The sequence below is a fragment of the Leiobunum rupestre genome, chromosome 3 (assembly GCF_980474605.1).
Source record: "Leiobunum rupestre chromosome 3, qqLeiRupe1.1.hap1, whole genome shotgun sequence".
Taxonomy (NCBI): Eukaryota; Metazoa; Arthropoda; class Arachnida; order Opiliones; family Sclerosomatidae; genus Leiobunum; species Leiobunum rupestre.
In genome coordinates this window covers 41,671,854-41,693,168 of record NC_143386.1, presented here as the reverse complement: position 1 = coordinate 41,693,168, position 21,315 = coordinate 41,671,854, and positions in this window count along the sequence as shown.

Below are 21,315 nucleotides of genomic sequence, written 5' to 3'. Positions count from 1 at the left end.
TACTTTAATGTATCTACTACAGTTGGATAATTTGCAATGATTCTATTCTAAATACCTTTCTATTTGAGTTTTACTACTGTGTAAAAGTAACTGATTTATTTCCGAAAATACTACAAAAATTTCCAATTATTAGAACCGAAACTGATCAGAATTCCAAAATATGAAAGTTCCATTTATTAGAACCGAAATTTATTAGAATAACAAGATAAAATAAGGAATAAAACAAAAATTGTAGAAGAACTTGGTAAAAACAAAGTGTAGGCGTATTATGATAACGAAACGGTATGGATAATTGTAAATTCTAAAGTTGAAATGATCAATTATGGAAAACTGAAAATATTTGGAAGTGCCTTTAAACTAAGAGAGATCTGGCGCGGGGAAGGCATTCCGATCTCTATCTCTCATCTCGCCCTTAATTGTAATATAATTTAATTACGCCATCTGCGAGGAGAATCGTGACGTTTCTATTTTAAGAATAAACTATTACGAGGAATAGAAATAATACGGAGACCAGTAGTAGATGAAGTGCTCGAACGTGAGGGATAATGGCAGAACGAATGACAATTTTTAAACCTATATTTATCATAACTTCAAAAAGGGGACGCTCCAAAAATCTTCGCAATTTTTGAGATAAAGCTCCATAAATCTTCCAACGCGGCCCAATTAAAATTCTCCTCGCAGCAGTGAAGGCGCCGCCATGTTTTTTGTAGTTGAACCCCTCGGTTTTTTATCTCGAATACCCGAATTACACAAACGACAGCCCCCTCTGCGGGCGGAATTTGAAGGTGGCGTTTTTCAATGAAACCGAAACTAGTAGTCCTTATTTAGAAATTGCGATTCTCCATTTCGTAAATTTTCAAACTCTTGTATGATGAATTTGGGAGGGAATTTTTTAAATTTGACGCTGTTACGATCAGGGAAAGTAATTTGTCAAATTTTTCTTTAGCTTATTAATTTTTCTGGGCCTGCGATTTCGTTAAATTAGATTTTATTTAAAAATTTGACTATTTTTGTCTGAATTAAGTTCTATTTAACAGTCAGGATATTTTTTATATTATAATATTTACGTTTGAATGAAATCTATATTAAAAATTCTCAAATAGCTTTGATTTCAAATATAATATCCGAATTTTACCAGTAGCTTAATTAATATGCGATACCACAATTTTAATCAGAACTTTTTTTAAATTGACGTAATAAATGATCGAAGATATTTTCCAGTTCCCCAAAACATCGATTATCAAAATCCGAGGCCATTGTTTTAAAATAATTGAACTATTATTCAACTTTCCCCCTCCCCCCCATCTCGGAGGAACGCGCAAAATAAAAGCTGACCGCTTCAATGCTGTATAGGAAATTTAATCGAATTTTTTAAATTAATGACATTGGGGAAATTGATTAAAAAATGCATGATACAGGCTTCGTATCTATTTCCCCCCTTTCATCCATTTTTAATGGAACTAATATTTCAGGACTATAATCGACCGCGTTATAAAGTTTTCACTTTTTGTGATTTTTTTCTTGCGGTGATTTTTAATACGTCTATATATAGGAACCGTTGAATAATTATTTAGAAGGTGATTTTATGAAATGAATAGATGGGCGAGTTTCGGCCCCTTAATATTTTGCTCAGAAATTAAACTGGCCTGATGGATGAGCAGTCTGGGTTCTGCTTTGGGCTACCGAACGCAGAACTACCATTTGTTGTCTTAGTAGACCAAATATTTTATTTTTGCTACCGACATCAACACTAATTAGCAGATGGCAGTTTGTAGAGTCCGGGGGTTTTAAATCTGGAAGTACTAGAGTCCTTGCGTTGCAGCAGAAGATAATTCCTGTTTATGTACCTTAGTTTTTTATACCTATTTAAAATCGGTATAGCAACAGAATAAATCTCCTACTTACCGACACCTACCTTAAGAAAAGAAAGTTTACTTCAGGTAGTACAGTGTTTGGAATTAAATCTTTCATTTAAATCCACCCGATTCCCTCCCTGTGTTTCATCGGTGTAGGTACATTTGTTCGAATTTAAATTAGTATTTCTTATTGCTGTTTTTTTTGTCCGGATTTTTTTTAGTGCAAGAATTAAAAATTAAAAACTTCATTGTAAATATCGTTGTTTGTTAGTAAGTGGGAATTACGTTGAATGTTGTGGATATTTTAGGTTAGGTTAGGTTCACGTTAATGTTACTATTTTCTTATATTAACAATATTTAAAAAAAAAACAACCAATTCCTAATGTTCGAAAAAAACGGACAAGCGATTATTCGAACAAATGAAATTCGCCAGAAAAGTTAACATAAATTGAACGACTAAATCACCAACAAAAGTTGTGATAAATTTTTCGGGCAATTGAAATACGTTTTCGGACATACGATCCTGTTTTCCGGCATTCGGACAAATGATCATTCGGACATTTGTACCACCGTTCGGACGAATGAAATTCGAACAAATGTACCCAAATCGTTGCATCAAAAGTAAACTTGTTTGGACTACACTTCCTACTTAATTTAATAATAACTCGTTTTGGCTTCATGAAGTTACGTCGATTCAAAGCTATATTTACGTAACTAAAATGACCCCTTTTAAAATATATCGCTCTTATGACTGTAATTAATTTCTCAGTGTTGAAAATGGTGAAAAAGTACATTCACGATTTATCTCTCTCTCGCAACATCTTAGTCTTTGTTTAAAAGCAGCGGCTCCGGCGGTGGCAAAGACTCCGTTTCGTGATCTCGAGGCGTATCGACACTTTGTGTTTTCTCTTTTTCACAACCACACATTAGCGTACTTAAAGAATCACGACCTTCCAACAAAAGCAGTAGCCCCCTTAGACCCCCTTTCGCGAAGCTATAACTTAACTATATCCCCTTTTAGTCTAGTTGGGCTCGCAGTTGACTAAACGCCTAAGTAACGGGTAAAGTTTGTTCTAAATTCCTATCAAGGGAATCGCGCCGATGCAGATTCTTCTATATTAAATATATCAAATCCAAAGCAGCGCGTCCCTCTATCGTTGATTTCTAGAACTAAAGCGGGTATTTTTCCAGCCGAATACGCAGTTTTGTAAGATGTATCCATATTTAATCGTATATTCGGGGTTACCTTTAAAGTACCGAGCAATATTTATAACAATTTTTTATTTCAAATGGGGAATTTTTCTCCTACCTTGTATTTTGATTTTAAATAATTCATTTTTATAGCCAAACTGATGGGTTTTTACCTTAAGTTTACCCTCGGACTAAGTTTTATATATAACTTACGCGGAATATTTTCTAATTGAAAGTTTAATATTTATTTCAATTTCTACGTATGGAATGAATTTATAGAAGTTGTTTGAACGGAATGTTTTAACGTGTGTGTGGCTTATGGTTGGATAAAAAATGGGTAAATTTTTTATCGTATTTTTTAACATTGGATTGCCTTCTTAAATTATGTTTTTATAAATACGTACCTGGAATTTTATTTTGAATTTCTGTGTTTACCAATGAGGAAATAAACTTGTTTTTATTTTAAAATAATTTTTTTTAAAGCTTAAATATATTTTTGAGCTTAAAAAATAAATTTTGAAGAGGTTAAAAAATATGTTTTGAAGAGGTTAAAAATATATTTTGAAGAGGTTAAAAAATATATTTTGAAGAGGTTAAAAAGTATATTTTGAAGAGGTTCAAAAATATATTTTGAAGAGGTTCAAAAATATATTTTGAAGAGGTTCAAAAATATATTTTGAAGAGGTTAAAAAATGTATTTTGAAGAGGTTAAAAAATGTATTTTGAAGAGGTTAAAAAATGTATTTTTATGAGGTTAAAAAATATATTTTGAAGAGTTTAAAAATATATTTTGAAGAGGTTTAAAAATATATTTTGAAGAGGTTAAAAAATATATTTTGAAGAGGTTAAAAAATATATTTTGAAGAGGTTAAAAATAAATTTTGAAGAGGTTAAAAATAAATTTTGAAAAGGTTCAAAAATATATTTTGAAGAGGTTAAAAAATGTATTTTGATGAGGTTCAAAAATGTATTTTGATGAGGTTAAAAAATATATTTTGATGAGGTTAAAAAATATATTTTGAAGAGGTTAAAAATATATTTTGAAGAGGTTAAAATATTTTTTTACGAGAAATACGTTTTCTCATAGAGCTGAAAAATAAGTTTTCTCATAGAGCTGAAAAATAAGTTTTCTCATAGAGCTGAAAAATAAGTTTTCTCATAGAGCTGAAAAATAAGTTTTCTCATAGAGCTGAAAAATAAGTTTTCTCATAGAGCTGAAAAAATATTTTCTTATAGAGCTGAAAAGTTGTTTTCTCGCAAAGCTGAAAAGTTGTTTTCTCGCAAAGCTGAAAAGTTGTTTTCTCGCAAAGCTGAAAAATCCCGTTCTCTCGCAGAGCTGAAAAATCCCGTTTTATCGCAGAGCTGAAAAATCCCGTTTTCTCGGAGAGCTGAAAAATCCCGTTTTCTCGGAGAGCTGAAAATCCCGTTTTCTCGGAGAGCTGAAAATCCCGTTTTCTCGGAGAGCTGAAAAATCCCGTTTTCTCGCAGGGCTGAAAAATCCCGTTTTCTCGGAGAGCTGAAAATCCCGTTTTCTCGGAGAGCTGAAAAATCCCGTTTTCTCGGAGAGCTGAAAAATCCCGTTCTCTCGCAGAGCTGAAAAATCCCGTTTTATCGCAGAGCTGAAAAATCCCGTTTTCTCGGAGAGCTGAAAATCCCGTTTTCTCGGAGAGCTGAAAATCCCGTTTTCTCGGAGAGCTGAAAATCCCGTTTTCTCGCAGGGCTGAAAAATCCCGTTTTCTCGCAGGGCTGAAAAATCCCGTTTTCTCGGAGAGCTGAAAAATCCCGTTTTCTCGGAGAGCTGAAAAATCCCGTTTTCTCGGAGAGCTGAAAAATCCCGTTTTCTCGCAGGGCTGAAAAATCCCGTTTTCTCGCAGGGCTGAAAAATCCCGTTTTCTCGCAGGGCTGAAAAATCCCGTTTTCTCGCAGGGCTGAAAAATCCCGTTTTCTCGCAGGGCTGAAAAATCCCGTTTTCTCGGAGAGCTGAAAATCCCGTTTTCTCGGAGAGCTGAAAATCCCGTTTTCTCGCAGGGCTGAAAAATCCCGTTTTCTCGCAGGGCTGAAAAATCCCGTTTTCTCGCAGGGCTGAAAAATCCCGTTTTCTCGCAGGGCTGAAAAATCCCGTTTTCTCGCGGAGGTGAAAAATCCCGTTTTCTCGCGGAGGTGAAAAATCCCGTTTTCTCGCGGAGGTGAAAAATCCCGTTTTCTCGCGGAGGTGAAAAATCCCGTTTTCTCGCGGAGGTGAAAAATCCCGTTTTCTCGCGGAGGTGAAAAATCCCGTTTTCTCGCGGAGGTGAAAAATCCCGTTTTCTCGCGGAGCTGAAAAATCCCGTTTTCTCGCGGAGCTGAAAAATCCCGTTTTCTCGCGGAGCTGAAAAATCCCGTTTTCTCGCGGAGGTGAAAAATCCCGTTTTCTCGCGGAGCTGAAAAATCCCGTTTTCTCGCGGAGCTGAAAAATCCCGTTTTCTCGCGGAGCTGAAAAATCAAATTATCTCACAAAGCTGAAAAACCATTATGAAAACTGCGAAATTCCATTTCACCGTAACCATAAGAAATAGGTCCATTTAGTCATTCATTTCTTTGTGATAACCCCATTCTTTGGATTCGTTTAACAAAGAAACGCCTCGAAAATCCGCAACAAAAACGCCAGTCGATGGACAACTAATAAAGCAGTCATTATCTTCTAATGAAATATAATTTCTCTTCCTTCCTGATGTCGCACCGGTATCGGAGACTAATTACAGGTCCTTTTCGTAATTGCTAATTCGACATTATTCTCTGTCTCGCGAATAATTCACTAATATAAAGGATATAAACCAGTTTTCCCCCAACTCCGGAATTTCGACGATATTTTTTTGATATCAAAAAACAACGTTGTCGAAAAATAATAGATGGTCTTTTTATCCCTTTTAATTAGTAGATAGCCTGATTAGATATCAGAGAGAAAGAGAGAGAGATGGGGACATAGGGGGACCAGCTCCTGCATAAAAGGCGGTATAAGGGGGGACTTCTTGGAAGGGGTGAATATTAAAAGTTGGGCAATTTCACGATGCTTTCTTGCTTGTTTTTTTTGCCGCTCTTGTGTCTCTCTCTCTCTCTCTCTCTTTTGGTTCAAGCCTTTTGTCGGAGGGGGGAGGGGTACGGGTAGAATGGCCGCGGGGCAGCGGCAGCGCTACCTGGCGCTCATTAAATGAAAAACGCGCCGTTTGACGCCTTTTCTACCCGAGCCGTTTAATTGAAGTTTGAGCGCGCTTGTAAATACGCGATTGGCCCGGGCTGGCTTTGGTCCGTTTCGCTTTAAACGTTTCCATTTCGGTTCGACGGGTTCATTTCACGGAATTTTATCAAATTGATGTCTGTAAAACGTATTATTTCCAGGATAAATGGACAATCTGGAATTTGATTAGCCATTACTAACTTTAATTTGTAGCTAATTTTTTCCAGGTAATAGTTTTTTCATTTTAGGAGTAAAATTAGTATTTTATCACCTATGCAATATTTTCAATAAATTACATTTAACAATAAATTAAAAATAAAATTGTGTATATTAATAATAATTAGATAGGCTAATACCTAAGGCACCACCTTAGACCCAAGTCAGCTTGCGACTTTTAATGTCATTAATTCAGATGGCCGGGTGAAAATGCCTCCAATTCATAATTAAATTTCTTAATAACGCCTAACAATATTATTGTAGAAACTTTCTTTTTTACCGTTTCAATCTTGGTGGACCAACATGGTTTGTCTCAGGGAAAGGTCGAACCCTGCTGTGTTAAAGCTCGAAGTGAAGTTTTGGGGCGAAAAAGACAAGTTTCCAGCCCTGCTTCGAGGAGGAATAATTAAGCGGCCCGCGCTGCTGATCATTGATCTAAATTTTAAACGATTTTTGTCTTACGAGGTAGCAGTCGTTTGCGCGAAGAACGTTTTACACTCGTTTTTCAAACCGCAGAATAAATCCCCCCCCCCCTCTTGATCACACGCGCGGGTCTATTTAATGCTAATTTATTTTGTTTCCTTCTTATTAAGGGAAACCTCTTTTTTATTATATTTTTATGTAGTTTTTTAATTTTTTCTTCTTCTATAAGAAAAAGTGTATTTATTCTAACACTAGAATATTTTATAAGACGAAAGTATTTATTATATTTCATTTATTTATTATATAAGAATAAAAGTTTAAATACGTGACCTTAACCTAACCTAACCTAACCTACCCTATCCTAGCCTAAGCAAAATGATCCAACCTATTTTAGCCTAAACTAATCTAAATGATGCAACCTAACTTAGCCTAACCTAACCTAAATGATCCCACTTAATAACTTTAATAACACCACACAACCTAACCTAACTTTATTAACACCACACAACCTAACCGAACTTTAAAAACACCACACAACATAACCTAACTTTAATAACACCACAGAACCGAACTTTAAAAACACCACACAATTTAAACTAACTTTAACAACACCACACAATTTAAACTAACTTTAACAACTCCACACAACCTAACTTTAATAACACCACACAACCTAACTCAAACCAAACTAACTAAGTCCAACCTAAACTAACCAAAATCAGCTTAATCGAACTTAACCTAATCGCAAATAAGCCAACCCAATACAACATAAATAAGTCAGCCCAACCTAACCTAACCAAACGTAAATAAGCCACTACACCAATCCTTTGGTAGAACAACTTTTACAAAACTAATTTATTTTGAACCTTATCTTTCCCAATGATGCTTCGAACGTTAACTCGAACCGGTATCGATTGAAAACCCTATGCTTTGTGAAAATATTTGACACAAACAATGATTTCGAACATTTGATTAATCTTTAATTTTTAGTTCCAAAAACGGATTTTCATCGACTACCGTATCATTTTATACTTTTGAGTATGAAACTTAAAACTACGAAAAAACCCGCCTATTATTTTTCTCAAGTTTGAAGTCGTTCTTAGGTTAATATATATAGAACCTCGTTTTTGGTGTCACCGTAACTAGTTAAAAGGGTCAAAGTAATATAAATTCCAAATTAATTTATCCTCTCATTCAAATAGTTTAATTGCAATCGAGTTTTTTCCCGCTCGAAGCGTGCACGCACGTGCCTCCGATCAAAACAAAATCGAGTTCGCTTTTTGCAAATTGGCATGACATTATCAACGACCTTGTTGCGTAGCCAGTCATATAAATTAATTACTAAACTAGTATTTAGAACTTCCGAATCAAGAATGAAAAAGTTGAAACCGTTTGTGACAGATAATGCGCGCTAACATTCGATTGTACGATAGAGAATAAAGAAAAAATACAATAAAGATATACTGGTTAGCGAATACTTAAAAATATATAAGCTGATATAACAAATACGGAATTTTACGAGCTAAATTCTTAATTTATTTTCCTGGTATTTTTCGTTTTTAACGATAGTCTTTTGTCGGGACATTCGTATTGTGTAAAATATTCCGTTTGAGGTAGCGGCGAAAAATCAACTTCTCTGTTTTTATTATTCTAAGGTATTCTTCTACGCTGGGCAAAGAACGTGTTGTAACTTTGACGGCTGTTTGAAATTTGTTCTAGCTGCGATACGAAACCAGTTTTGGCTATTTGCTTGATAATAAAAAAAGGCTATAATTGTACATTATTGTCGTAGAAATCGACGCTTTACAGCCAAACTATTTAATTCTTTCGGGGTGTAATATATTTGAGTATATATATTTAATGTATTTATTAGTCATTCTCAGTGCTGTTTTAAGACCTTCGTCATCCCAGTGCACTAAGAAGAAATTTATTAAATTAAACTTTTTCATGCACATGGACTTCCGTAGGCCGATTCGAAACTTCGTAGGCCCATTCGAAACCTTCGTAGGCCCATTCGAAACCTTCGTAGGCCCATTCGAAACCTTCGTAGGCCCATTCGAAACCTTCGTAGGCCCATTCGAAACCTTCGTAGGCCCATTCGAAACCTTCGTAGGCCCATTCGAAACCTTCGTAGGCCCATTCGAAACCTTCGTAGGCCCATTCGAAACCTTCGTAGGCCCATTCGAAACCTTCGTAGGCCCATTCGAAACCTTCGTAGGCCCATTCGAAACCTTCGTAGGCCCATTCGAAACCTTCGTAGGCCCATTCGAAACCTTCGTAGGCCCATTCGAAACCTTCGTAGGCCCATTCGAAACCTTCGTAGGCCCATTCGAAACCTTCGTAGGCCCATTCGAAACCTTCCTAGGCCCATTCGAAACCTTCGTAGGCCCATTCGAAACCTTCGTAAGCCCATTCGAAACCTTCGTAGGCCCTATCGAAACCTTCGTAGGCCCATTCGAAACCTTCCTAGGCCCATTCGAAACCTTCCTAGGCCCATTCGAAACCTTCGTAGGCCCATTCGAAACCTTCGTAGGCCCATTGGAAACCTTCGTAGGCCCATTGGAAACCTTCGTAGGCCCATTGGAAACCTTCGTAGGCCCATTGGAAACCTTCGTAGGCCCATTGGAAACCTTCGTAGGCCCATTCGAAACCTTCGTAGGCCCATTCGAAACCTTCGTAGGCCCATTCGAAACCTTCCTAGGCCCATTCGAAACCTTCGTAGGCCCATTGGAAACCTTCGTAGGCCCATTGGAAACCTTCGTAGGCCCATTCGAAACCTTCGTAGGCCCATTCGAAACCTTCGTAGACCCCTTCGAACCTTCGTAGACCCTGAGCACTTCTTGTGTGAAATGAGTTCCATTTAGGCTTGCTCGTCTTTTTAACGCAACTTTAACCGTGAATAAAGGTTTAATTATTTGTCTTCTGGGTGCTTTCTTACTTTTATCACCGCCATATTTATATTTCGTTTACAAAGGTTAAACGAAATCTTTTGTAAGTGTTCACGGAAATTTCGCAATACTTTGATAGTGTGCGAGCTTAGAGGTTCATACCGTCGCTCGCTTAACCTCACTATTTATCGGAGAGGGTTTTACAATTATTCCGAAACCTAGTTGAAATTCGGGGTCATGCAGGAAATAGCGTGATCATGTTTTTGGCATTGCATTGGGGCTTAGACGAGAACTGTAGTTCACACTTAACCGAACGGGTAAAGTCGGTTTTAAGTTTATCAATATTACTTGTCGGGTAAATTTCAAACTCCCAAGGTTAAAGCTAACCTGTCTTTTTCATTTGTTTCGAACCTATCCGTTTTTGAAGTATGACAAATTGGGTTTATGTACTATTATTTTCTGCTCGTTCATAATTGATTCGTTGGTTTGCTGATCGACAAGCGTGCTCGTTCGAGAAACTAAAAATAATTTAGTTTACCTCGCCCCACTGACCAGCTATATCAATCATATTTAAATTTTATTAGGACAAAATGCCCCTATGTGTAACAATGTGTTCGAAAATCACGTACGGTCGTGTGCAATTAGTATTTCTGTCGCGTTGATATACGGGCACAATTTAAATCAATTCTTAGAACTAAATATTTTAGAATTTCCCACTCGGAAAATTTTTGCTCATTTTGTCAAATACGAAAGTAAAACTAAACCTCTAGACCATAATCTAAAATAAAAACCCTTAAAAAGTAATATATGTCTCAAATTTTTATTTTTCCGATTTTCAGGAAAATTAACAAGTTCTATAAAATATTTTATTTCGCAAGACTTAGCTAACATGGATACCGTAAATGGTTATGACGGCTGACAATTAGGATATTTAGCTAACATTAACCCTAATACCATTAGTAATATTTAGTAATATAATTTTCTTACCTATAATTCAATCAATCCGATAGCATTTATATACCTTAGTCTAATTCTGAACTTTGCGCTTGTGATAATTCTTATCGTACAAAAGCAGGAATCCATACCTCTACTTGGAATGCTTATCCTGGCGTATCGCGTATGGTACGATCACTCTGACGGCTTTGGCCCCGCCTACGAGATAAAAAATCCCCTTTGCGCGCGCTCCCCTCTCACGTTGTTGTTTGTTAAGTTAACAGTGACGTCAAAAAAACCGTCAGCCACATCGAGACGAAAATCTGCCGCGATAAGCATTCCAAGTAGAGGTATGGATTCCTGACGAAATCTATAGAAGCGCAATAAACAGATCACGCGTGTTTGTAAAACTTTGTTTTTCGACGCCTTTAGCCCAAAAACATTAGGTTGACTGTATGATTAGCACTTATTTAAAGAATTTAAATGAAGGAGTAGCGTATCCGGCAGGTTGGAAATCGCCAATATTAATTGTTCTTCCGTGGACACTCTACGAGGAAATATTTATTAATTTCCCATCCAGTTAGAGACGTTTGATTAACATTCGGTGTAAAAAACCGTGAAAGACTTTTCTGGATGGCGCATCGAAGTAATTATTTTTAATAGCCTCTCTCTTATAGTTCATTGTACAGCAATCCTTTGATCTTGGCTATAATGTAGACGAGAGTTGGTATCTGTTCGTACAGATATAATTCTGTCCCTAACCCCTGGGTGTCGCCACCAGCGCTAATTCATTACCAGATCTCAACGAGAGATAAAAGATCTCCAAACTCTATCAAAATAAAAAACTCGTTCGTACGTAAAACAAGGTGGCAAGCCAAAATATACCTCTCCTCGGAAGAGTTTTTAATTTTCAGTGAAGCGGAACTGTATCCTTGGTTCTGCGGTAGAACGCTCACCTGTCGTGCAAGAGGGCTCGGGTTCGGATCCCGGCCGATTAAAAAATTATACTACACCCAATGACATAAAGAGGGCGCTTTTGGAAAAACCTTTTCCCCGATTCTAAGAAACTGCGTACGCAGTGATTACCCTTTGCCCCGAAAATGCGAACGCGTTCGCAGGTCTGACAGACAGACCCACAGACAGACAGGCAGACAGACACGGTAGTTGTATAACCCCTCCTAGGGTACAAAGTCCCCTCGGAGAGGTAAAAAGAACCCACAGCCTTCTTTTAACTAAACGTTTTATCTATCCCAGAACTTTAATATTTATCTTATTTTAACATTTTTTCCCGAGTTATTTAATCTATTATTTCGACTTGAATTTTTTTTGGGTTCGATTTTTTCCCCCGTAACAATTTACGATTGTAACACGCGGTATGTCGTCTTTAATATTCTGCGTGATATCGATGACGTATACGATAATTATCGATTGATAAAAACCAGTTGTTAGCTATCTGGTTGTAACGGCGTTAACTGAATTTTTATTCGTTTAAATACTTTTTATAAAATTTTTGTAACATTTTTATCAAGGTCGAAAGGTCAAAGTCTGATGCTATGCGGGGTAAAGTTGAATATTTTTTATATTCGATAAAAAAATAATATAAAATTTATCTTGGTTTTTTTTTTGGTATCCCCGTGTCACGAACTTGTAACAGTTGTAGAAGTCGGGATGTTTTTTACCAAATTTCTTTTGATGTCTTCCGTTCGGTTGTTGCTCTTGTGTCGGTTTGAAGTTCGTCCTTTAAAATGACTAGTTACCTGTGAAATTAATAATTATTTCCACAAACAATAATAATTCAAGGTACCACAACCTTTGGGATATTTACATTATCCGCTATTAAATCTTTAAATTACATTTAACATTCAGTTATAAAATATAATTGTGTAAATTAATAATAATCAGCTAGGCTAATACCCAAGTCAACTAACGAAGTTGTTTCGCCTGGCAGCAAGAGAAGCCAGGTTCTATCCCGGCTTGTGGCTCTTCGGTTTCCCCTTCCATAAAAACCTGTTGAGGTCAACGGTAATAGTTAGTGTAGGGAGCTGTTGGCTCGCGTGGCATGAGAGGCTTGCCACCACCCTCCTACGCATTGTAACCCGGCCACCTGAATTAATGGCTTTAAAAGTCACTTTATGACTTAGGCCTAACTGATTATTATTGTTATTTACCATTACCTCTACAAGTTTTTATGGGAAGGGAAAACCGAGGAACTCTAGGGAAACCACTTTAACCAGTGGGGGATAATTAAATCTATGATAAATATATAAAGTTCACCTATCACACTACGTTACGTACCTCCATCGCATTTAGAGCGAAGATTTTTTTGACTTATCCGGAAAGCAAGAACGGATTGCTAACCAGGAAAAGATGCCCTTTATAATACTTAACTATGAAGAACAGCCGTAGATACGGGTCTGGATTATCCTTGAAACCTTTTTAATCTGAAAATCAAGGAACAATTAATTATCGTTTAAATGTCACGATTGGGGATAGCGTTGAGTCTAAAACGAGAGAAATGGCTTTGTTGTCGGAGAGTTTCTAGATTGCCGGTGACTTTTGGCGGGATAGCCAAGGGTTAGCTGGAACGTTCATTATTCAATTTCTAAGAATTGTTCGTTAAAAACGCGAACCGATTTCTTATTGTATACGTGTTTTTCTGCGGGCTCTCTTTGCTCCGCGCGTTCCAAATAATTTCCCCCAGTTTTAAATCAGGATTTAGTTTAGGATCTAAGTGGCGGAAAAATTTATTCTTACGCGCAATAGAGGGATTTATTTTTTAAAAAAACGAATGTTTTTTTTTATAATTCGTTTTTAATAAACTAAAAACTATTCCAAAATGTTTGTACATTTTCTTACCGAAATGATGACATTTTTAAAATATTTACAAGGTGACCACATTTCCTATATTTTCAATACCTTCCTATAAATTCGTTAGGTTTTCTCATGTAGTATAATCCGAAAACATTCCGTCGTCGTGTACCCTTCTTCATCCTATGTTTAACTTTATTTTATCTATGGTATTTAGATAATAATACTTATTTTTGCTGTTTTTCCTTTTTGTCCCAAATCATAGCCTAAGTCCTAACCCGGACCATGTCTCCAATATGTCCTAGTTCTAGCCCGGACCATGTCTCCAAAATGTCCTAGCTCTAACCAGTTCAATGTCTCCAATATTTCCTAGTCCTAACCCGTTCACCAATATGTCCTAGTTCTAGCCCGGACCATGTCTCCAATATGTCCTAGTTCTAGCCCGGACCATGTCTCCAAAATGTCCTAGCTCTAACCAGTTCAATGTCTCCAATATTTCCTAGTCCTAATCCGGACCATGTCTTCAATACGTCCTCGTAATAACCTGGACCATGTCTCCAATACGTCCTAGTAATAACCCGGACCATGTCTCCAATACGTCCTAGTAATAACCCGGACCATGTCTCCAATATTTCCTAGTCCTACCGGCCTATATATCTCGACCAGAGGAGAGACTACTTATGTCTCCAACCGGAGATCTCTCTCAATTTTGACGCAACAGCCTAGTTCTGTTGAAATAATTTTTAATTGTTAAGAGGTTGAACTCGAAACGATGGCTGGTGATTGGATCAGTTCAAAGGTTAATGATAAACTTTAAAATCTAAGCAAGGTAGAGTTATTGGCTGTAGAATAATTGTAGAAGCGAAGAGGAAAAGACGAACGTTGGAAAACGGTCAGGAAACCAAGTAGTGGCCAAATGTTCCCACGTGGTGAACATGCTTTTTCCCAGATGCACTTTTTAACGTATAGACGGGAGCAGCGTTTTTGAATGGTCTTTGGCGTTTTCAGACAAAAGGAATTGACATGTGCTCTATTGGCGATCGAGAGAGATAATTGGATGGAAGTCTTTGTCGCGCTCGACGTAGTCAAGACGTTCGGCGCGCAATGTTAGAGTTATTTCAAGCTATAATGGGAGACACATTTCTACTCGCGCGAAACACAATCTTATCACAAAAAATGTAACACTAATGAAATACGCTTGGACACTCGATGTCTTAAAAATAACAAAGGAACGAGAATGGTTTCCGCAAGGCCGATGGGAATAATAATAATACTGAGTTAAATTTTAACAGATGGGAGAAAGATGGTTCTACAGAAAAATAATGGCTTACGTATGTGGATATGTATGAGTGTTTGCATGCCCATGTCCTAGAAATAGTAATACTATAATTTATTTTTAAAATTAAATACTTTCAATAAAAATGAAGCGTCATATTCTTTTCAATCTTAGTTTGGCACGAAATATATTTATTTTTTAATATGTTCAGTTAGGTCTATCAAATTTATGGAATTTGGTAATTCCGTCAGATTACTCGATTATCTTTGGTAACTATGGCCGATTACTCGATTATCTTTGGTAACTATGGGCGATTACTCAATTATCTTTGGTAACTATGTCCGATTACTCGGTTATCTTTGGTATATATGTCCGAGTACTCAATTATCTTTGGTAAATATGTCAGAGCATTCGATTATCTTTGGTAAATATGTCAAAGCATTCGATTATCTTTGTTAATTATGTCAGATTACTGTATTGGTGTACCGTTTTAACTATATAATGTCTTTGTCTAATTTTATATTTTTTCAAACATAACTTTTTGGATTAACTATGGTAAATATGTCCGATTACTCGATTAACGTTGGTCAATATGTCAGATTAATCGATTAACTTTGGTAAATTTGTCTCATTAATCGTATAGTATATACTGATTTTAAGTATCTCGAATTTGAAATTTCTTTCAGTATCTATTTTTCCATGATTAACTTCGGTAATCCCATATGATTAATCGATAAACGTTGGTGAATGTCACATTAATCGATTCGTATACCGATTTTAACTACATAATTGCTTTAGACAATTAATCGTACAGAGTACGTTTATCAATCGGTCCGTAATTAATGTATTTCGTTAGTTTAAGCTACATATAAGCCCTCTACCAATGTTTTCGACAGAAGCTGGAAGACCTGTAGAAGTCAGGCAATTTGAAAAGTGGCCTAAGATTCTGGGAATTTGAAAATTTGTCGAAAATTCTGGGAATTTGAAAAGTGGTCTAAGATTCTGGGAATTTAAAAAGTGATCTAAGATTCTGGGAATTTGAAAAGTGATCTAAGATTCTGGGAATTTGAAAAGTGATCTAAGATTCTGGGAATTTGAAAAGTGATCTAAGATTCTGGGAATTTGAAAAGTGATCTAAGATTCTGAGAATTTGAAAAGTGATCTAAGATTCTGGGAATTTGAAAAGTGATCTAAGATTCTGGGAATTTGAAAAGTGATCTAAGATTCTGGGAATTTGAAAAGTGATCTAAGATTCTGGGAATTTGAAAAGTGGTCTAAGATTCTGGGAATTTGAAAAGTGGTCTAAGATTCTGGGAATTTGAAAAGTGGTCTAAGATTCTGGGAATTTGAAAAGTGGTCTAAGATTATGGGAATTTTAAAAGTGATCTAAGATTCTGGGAATTTGAAAAGTGATCTAAGATTCTGGGAATTTGAAAAGTGATCTAAGATTCTGGGAATTTGAAAAGTGATCTAAGATTCTGGGAATTTGAAAAGTGATCTAAGATTCTGGGAATTTGAAAAGTGGTCTAAGATTCTGGGAATTTGAAAAGTGGTCTAAGATTCTGGGAATTTGAAAAGTGGTCTAAGATTCTGGGAATTTGAAAAGTGATCTAAGATTCTGGGAATTTTAAAAGTGATCTAAGATTCTGGGAATTTGAAAAGTGATCTAAGATTCTGGGAATTTGAAAAGTGATCTAAGATTCTGGGAATTTGAAAAGTTATCTAAGATTCTGGGAATTTGAAAAGTGATCTAAGATTCTGGGAATTTGAAAAGTGATCTAAGATTCTGGGAATTTGAAAAGTGATCTAAGATTCTGGGAATTTGAAAAGTGATCTAAGATTCTGGGAATTTGAAAAGTGGTCTAAGATTCTGGGAATTTGAAAAGTGGTCTAAGATTCTGGGAATTTGAAAAGTGGTCTAAGATTCTGGGAATTTGAAAAGTGATCTAAGATTATGGGAATTTGAAAAGTGATCTAAGATTCTGGGAATTTGAAAAGTGATCTAAGATTCTGGGAATTTGAAAAGTGATCTAAGATTCTGGGAATTTGAAAAGTGATCTAAGATTCTGGGAATTTGAAAAGTGGTCTAAGATTCTGGGAATTTGAAAAGTGGTCTAAGATTCTGGGAATTTGAAAAGTGATCTAAGATTCTGGGAATTTGAAAAGTGATCTAAGATTCTGGGAATTAGAAAAGTGGTCTAAGATTCTGGGAATTTGAAAAGTGGTCTAAGATTCTGGGAATTTGAAAAGTGATCTAAGATTCTGGGAATTTGAAAAGTGATCTAAGATTCTGGGAATTTGAAAAGTGATCTAAGATTCTGGGAATTTGAAAAGTGATCTAAGATTCTGGGAATTTGAAAAGTGGTCTAAGATTCTGGGAATTTGAAAAGTGGTCTAAGATTCTGGGAATTTGAAAAGTGGTCTAAGATTCTGGGAATTTGAAAAGTGGTCGTAAATTGTGAAGACCACAGGGAAAAGTCCGGAAATTTCATTTTGGTTGAAAATGTAAAACGTTTACTAAAATATAAGTCAGGCGAAACCTGGGAAAGTCAAAAGGAATTTGTATCTGGAAAATAAATGGTAACACTGTATAACCTCTGAACATCAGTAACGATTGAGAAGCTGGTATATTATAGATCCTTCGCTGGAAATACCTTGTTCGTCATTTAATAATGGTTTTCGTAATCAGGTGATTAGGCAAATGTCAGGACGAAGAAGGCGCTGTCCCGTACCAGACTAATCGGCGACAAAAAACGCGCGTGCCTAGTTAAAGACACAAGGCGCCTAGTTCTTAATTCTTTCGTGGCGGCAACAGCGACACGCACTCATTTTTTACGCACCCCGCCATAAATTACAGCAAAGACAAACATTTTCCACTACAAGAAGAAGAAGCAGTCGCCTTCTTATAACAATATAAAGTGCACTTTGGGGAGCGGGAGCAGTTCTGTGTGTTCTTATATAGGATGAATTGAGAGCGGGAACCCAAACCGGCCCTTCGGATTTATCATTATTATCCCCGAATAGCTAGAGAAAGGCTCGGTTTGATTTAAGAGGAACTCCATTATATATAGGGGAACACCCTCAAAGGTTATTGCTTATATTATTGGCCCTATGGGCCTGAAGCCCATACTCACGCTGCGGAAAAATAAAGAATTATTGTTTCTTCGGAATCCGTCGGTTCGACAGTTTCCCCATCTTAAGAAAAACAACATTTTTTTCCCCTGACTTTTCCAATCGGGTTTGTTTAAACCCTGGGCCAGCAAAAATATCATTTCTTTATTTTAACTTTTCTCTTGTTGTTTTTTTCTTCTTCTATTTGGTAATATTTTTTTTATTCGATCTTCGTGGACAGTCATTCGTAATTAACTTTTTTTGTTTCCGGAGCTTTAGAATCGCCTGTACCGGGTGAATCTCGTCTTGGTGAAAATAATTAATGTATAATTTACAAGTTAAGTGTATAATAGATGATAGATCTCTTAAGAAATAAGTTTAATAGGCGCTAGCGTAAATTATTCATGTCTTGTTCAACTTGTTAAAATGTTCCACGCGTTCTTTAATATTTTAGCGTAAAAGGCTCGCGCATTTTTTTTATTTCAGGGAGCACGCGCGAAATTGCTCGAGCCCGTTTACGCTAAAATATCAAGACGCGCGTGGAACCTTTTAACAAGTTGAATAAGACATAAATAGAGTTTATGATAGCGTCTATTCCCACCCGCGTCGACCCTGCAAATGTACAGATTTCACTACTATACTTTGATTGGTACTTGTAAAGTAAGCATATTTAATATACAAGGTGTTTCAAAAGGTTATGCAAAAATTTTAAGGAGTTGTAAGGGGTGAGTTGAAAAGTATGCCTGTTTTCCCCCATTTTCCTACGATGAGTTAAAATAGCGCCAGAGAGCCTACTAGCCCCTGGAAGTAGGCTCTAACAAGTGCCAAACCAAGCAGCAGGGAAACGCGAACATTAAGGTTTTGGGTTCGTGTGATAGGTAAAAAAGGACTTTGTAAACAAATCGAGGTAACCAGCGTAAAAAAGTAAACTTAAACAGTATTTAAAGTCCCGGCTGCTTGGATTCACGCATGTTGCAGCCTACTTCCCGGGGCTAGTAGGCCACACTTTGAAGCTCTCTGGCGCTCTTTTTACTCATCGTAGGAAAATGGGAAAAAATCGGACATACTTCTCAACTCACCCCTACAACTCCTTAACATTTTTATATAATCTTTTGAAACATCCTGTATACTTCTGATAATGTTAAGTATATATTTAACATAATTTTCAAATATTAACCACCATCCGAAACTTTCTAGACTACCATGTAGACTGTGCCTTCGAATTATCATTCTCGATAGAGCTAGCAAATTTGTGACATATCTAGGAAATCTTTTGTTAAAATGTCGATCACCCTGTACCTAATATTATGTTAGAAGACGTACAACAATCTTGATCTTTCTGGCTGGCGCAATTTGACGGCTGTGGTTTTGGTTATTAATGCATTCTTGCGCAGCTGCTCATTTCCACTACTGGTTTTTCTTTCCCTTTTGTTCAACCTACGCCTTTTCTTAGTTTTGCCTCCTCGAATTCTAACGCTGCCTGCCGTTTTCTCATCGTTTCGAGCAAAATGTACGCGCTATAACCCATCTGTTGCGAAACTACGTCTCGCTAATTTCTTCTTATTGTCTTCTGGGTTGCGTACGCCCATAGTGCCACAATTTACCATTTCTACTTTAAAAAGACTGTTTCGCGCCAGAATTTTGAATAACTTATATTTTAGTAAACTTTTCCCAGAATTTTCGACCACTTTTCAAATTTCCTGAATATTAGACCACTTTTCAAATTTCCTGAATATTAGACCACTTTTCAAATTTCCTGAATATTAGACCACTTTTCAAATTCCCTAAATTTTAGACGACTTTTCAAATTCCCTGAATATTAGACCACTTTTCAAATTTCCTGAATATTAGACCACTTTTCAAATTCCCTAAATTTTAGACGACTTTTCAAATTCCCTGAATATTAGACCACTTTTCAAATTACCTGAATTTTAGACCACTTTTCAAATTACCTGAATTTTAGACCACTTTTCGAATTCCCTGAATTTTAGACCACTTTTCGAATTCCCTGAATTTTCGACCACTTTTCGAATTCCCTGAATTTTCGACCACTTTTCGAATTACCTGAATTTTCGACCACTTTTAGAATTACCTGAATTTTAGACCACTTTTCGAATTCCCTGAATTTTTGACCACTTCAAATTCCAAGAATCTTATTGTAGCTTGAGCTACCGACACTACGTTACCATGGTTATAAATATAAAAGTAATTGGTGTCCATGGTTTTAAAAGTATAGTTAAAATTTATTAGAATTCTTACATGGTTAGTAGCGAATCACAGATCACTTTGTTGCGAAGTGTCCTAATAATCAATATAAAAACTTAATTCTGATTTAAAAATCTTTTAATCTTTATACAACAAAGTTACAGATTTGATTTTAATCAGATTTAGCCATAAAAGGTTGTCCTAATAATCAATAGTGATTGCCCCTCGGTTAGTAGGTAGTAAAGTTTCTTTGCAGCTAGTTATTGGAAGAAATATACTATTTCGCTCTTTAATTCACATATGGCTTGCCGTAACAAAGGTTCCCAATTTTCATTCGTCCAAGACTTATCTCACTATGAAAAATAATGTTTATCAAGCATACTTGATTCCGCCGCCAATATAATTGGGAACTGTCGCGACGTTTGGTAGTTTTTATTTTTTTGTTTATAAAACCGCCAGCAGGTATAGTCTACTTTTTGTATATAGCTAAGGTAGCCTACGTGATAACCGTATATCACAAAATATAGCGCAATAATAAATGGAATATTTTTACAGTTACTAAGATATCGTTAATTCACCATATACAAGGGTTTGTTTAAAAATATAACGTATAATTGAGTAAGGTTTTGAATGAATTTTCCATAATCCCCATCCTACAATTTCATTCCTCATCGACAATTTTTCTCCGCGGATTTCGTCGTGAATCTCCGCAACGTCATTAATTTGAATTTTAAAATGACAGTTTCGCATCTCAAACTTGTCCCTAATCTTAGCCAATGAAGTAACCCTATTTCAATACAGTGACCCATCTATTCGACTTACAAACCCCGCCTTAATATATAACGCCATCTATCGCTATAACTTATCTTTACGCGATATAACTTGGGTTTAATCCAATATTTGTTTACTCTATACGGAGCTCCGGATAAAATATCAAAACCGTCAAAATCTTTTACGAACAAAAAATAATAAATCTTGGAGCGTTCCGTTTTCAATATTTGAGTAAAAGGAGCGACCTTGCCAAGTACGAAAACGTATATTTAAGAAAAGAAATTTCGTTTTTTTTTTAAATTAAAATTTAACACTTTCCAAAACTTAGTTGACGCCCGTCAACTGCCGATAAAATCAACGAGAAAATCCAAAAGGATTTAAAGTATCAATCAATTTCCAAAACAATAAAACTACGCTACGGAT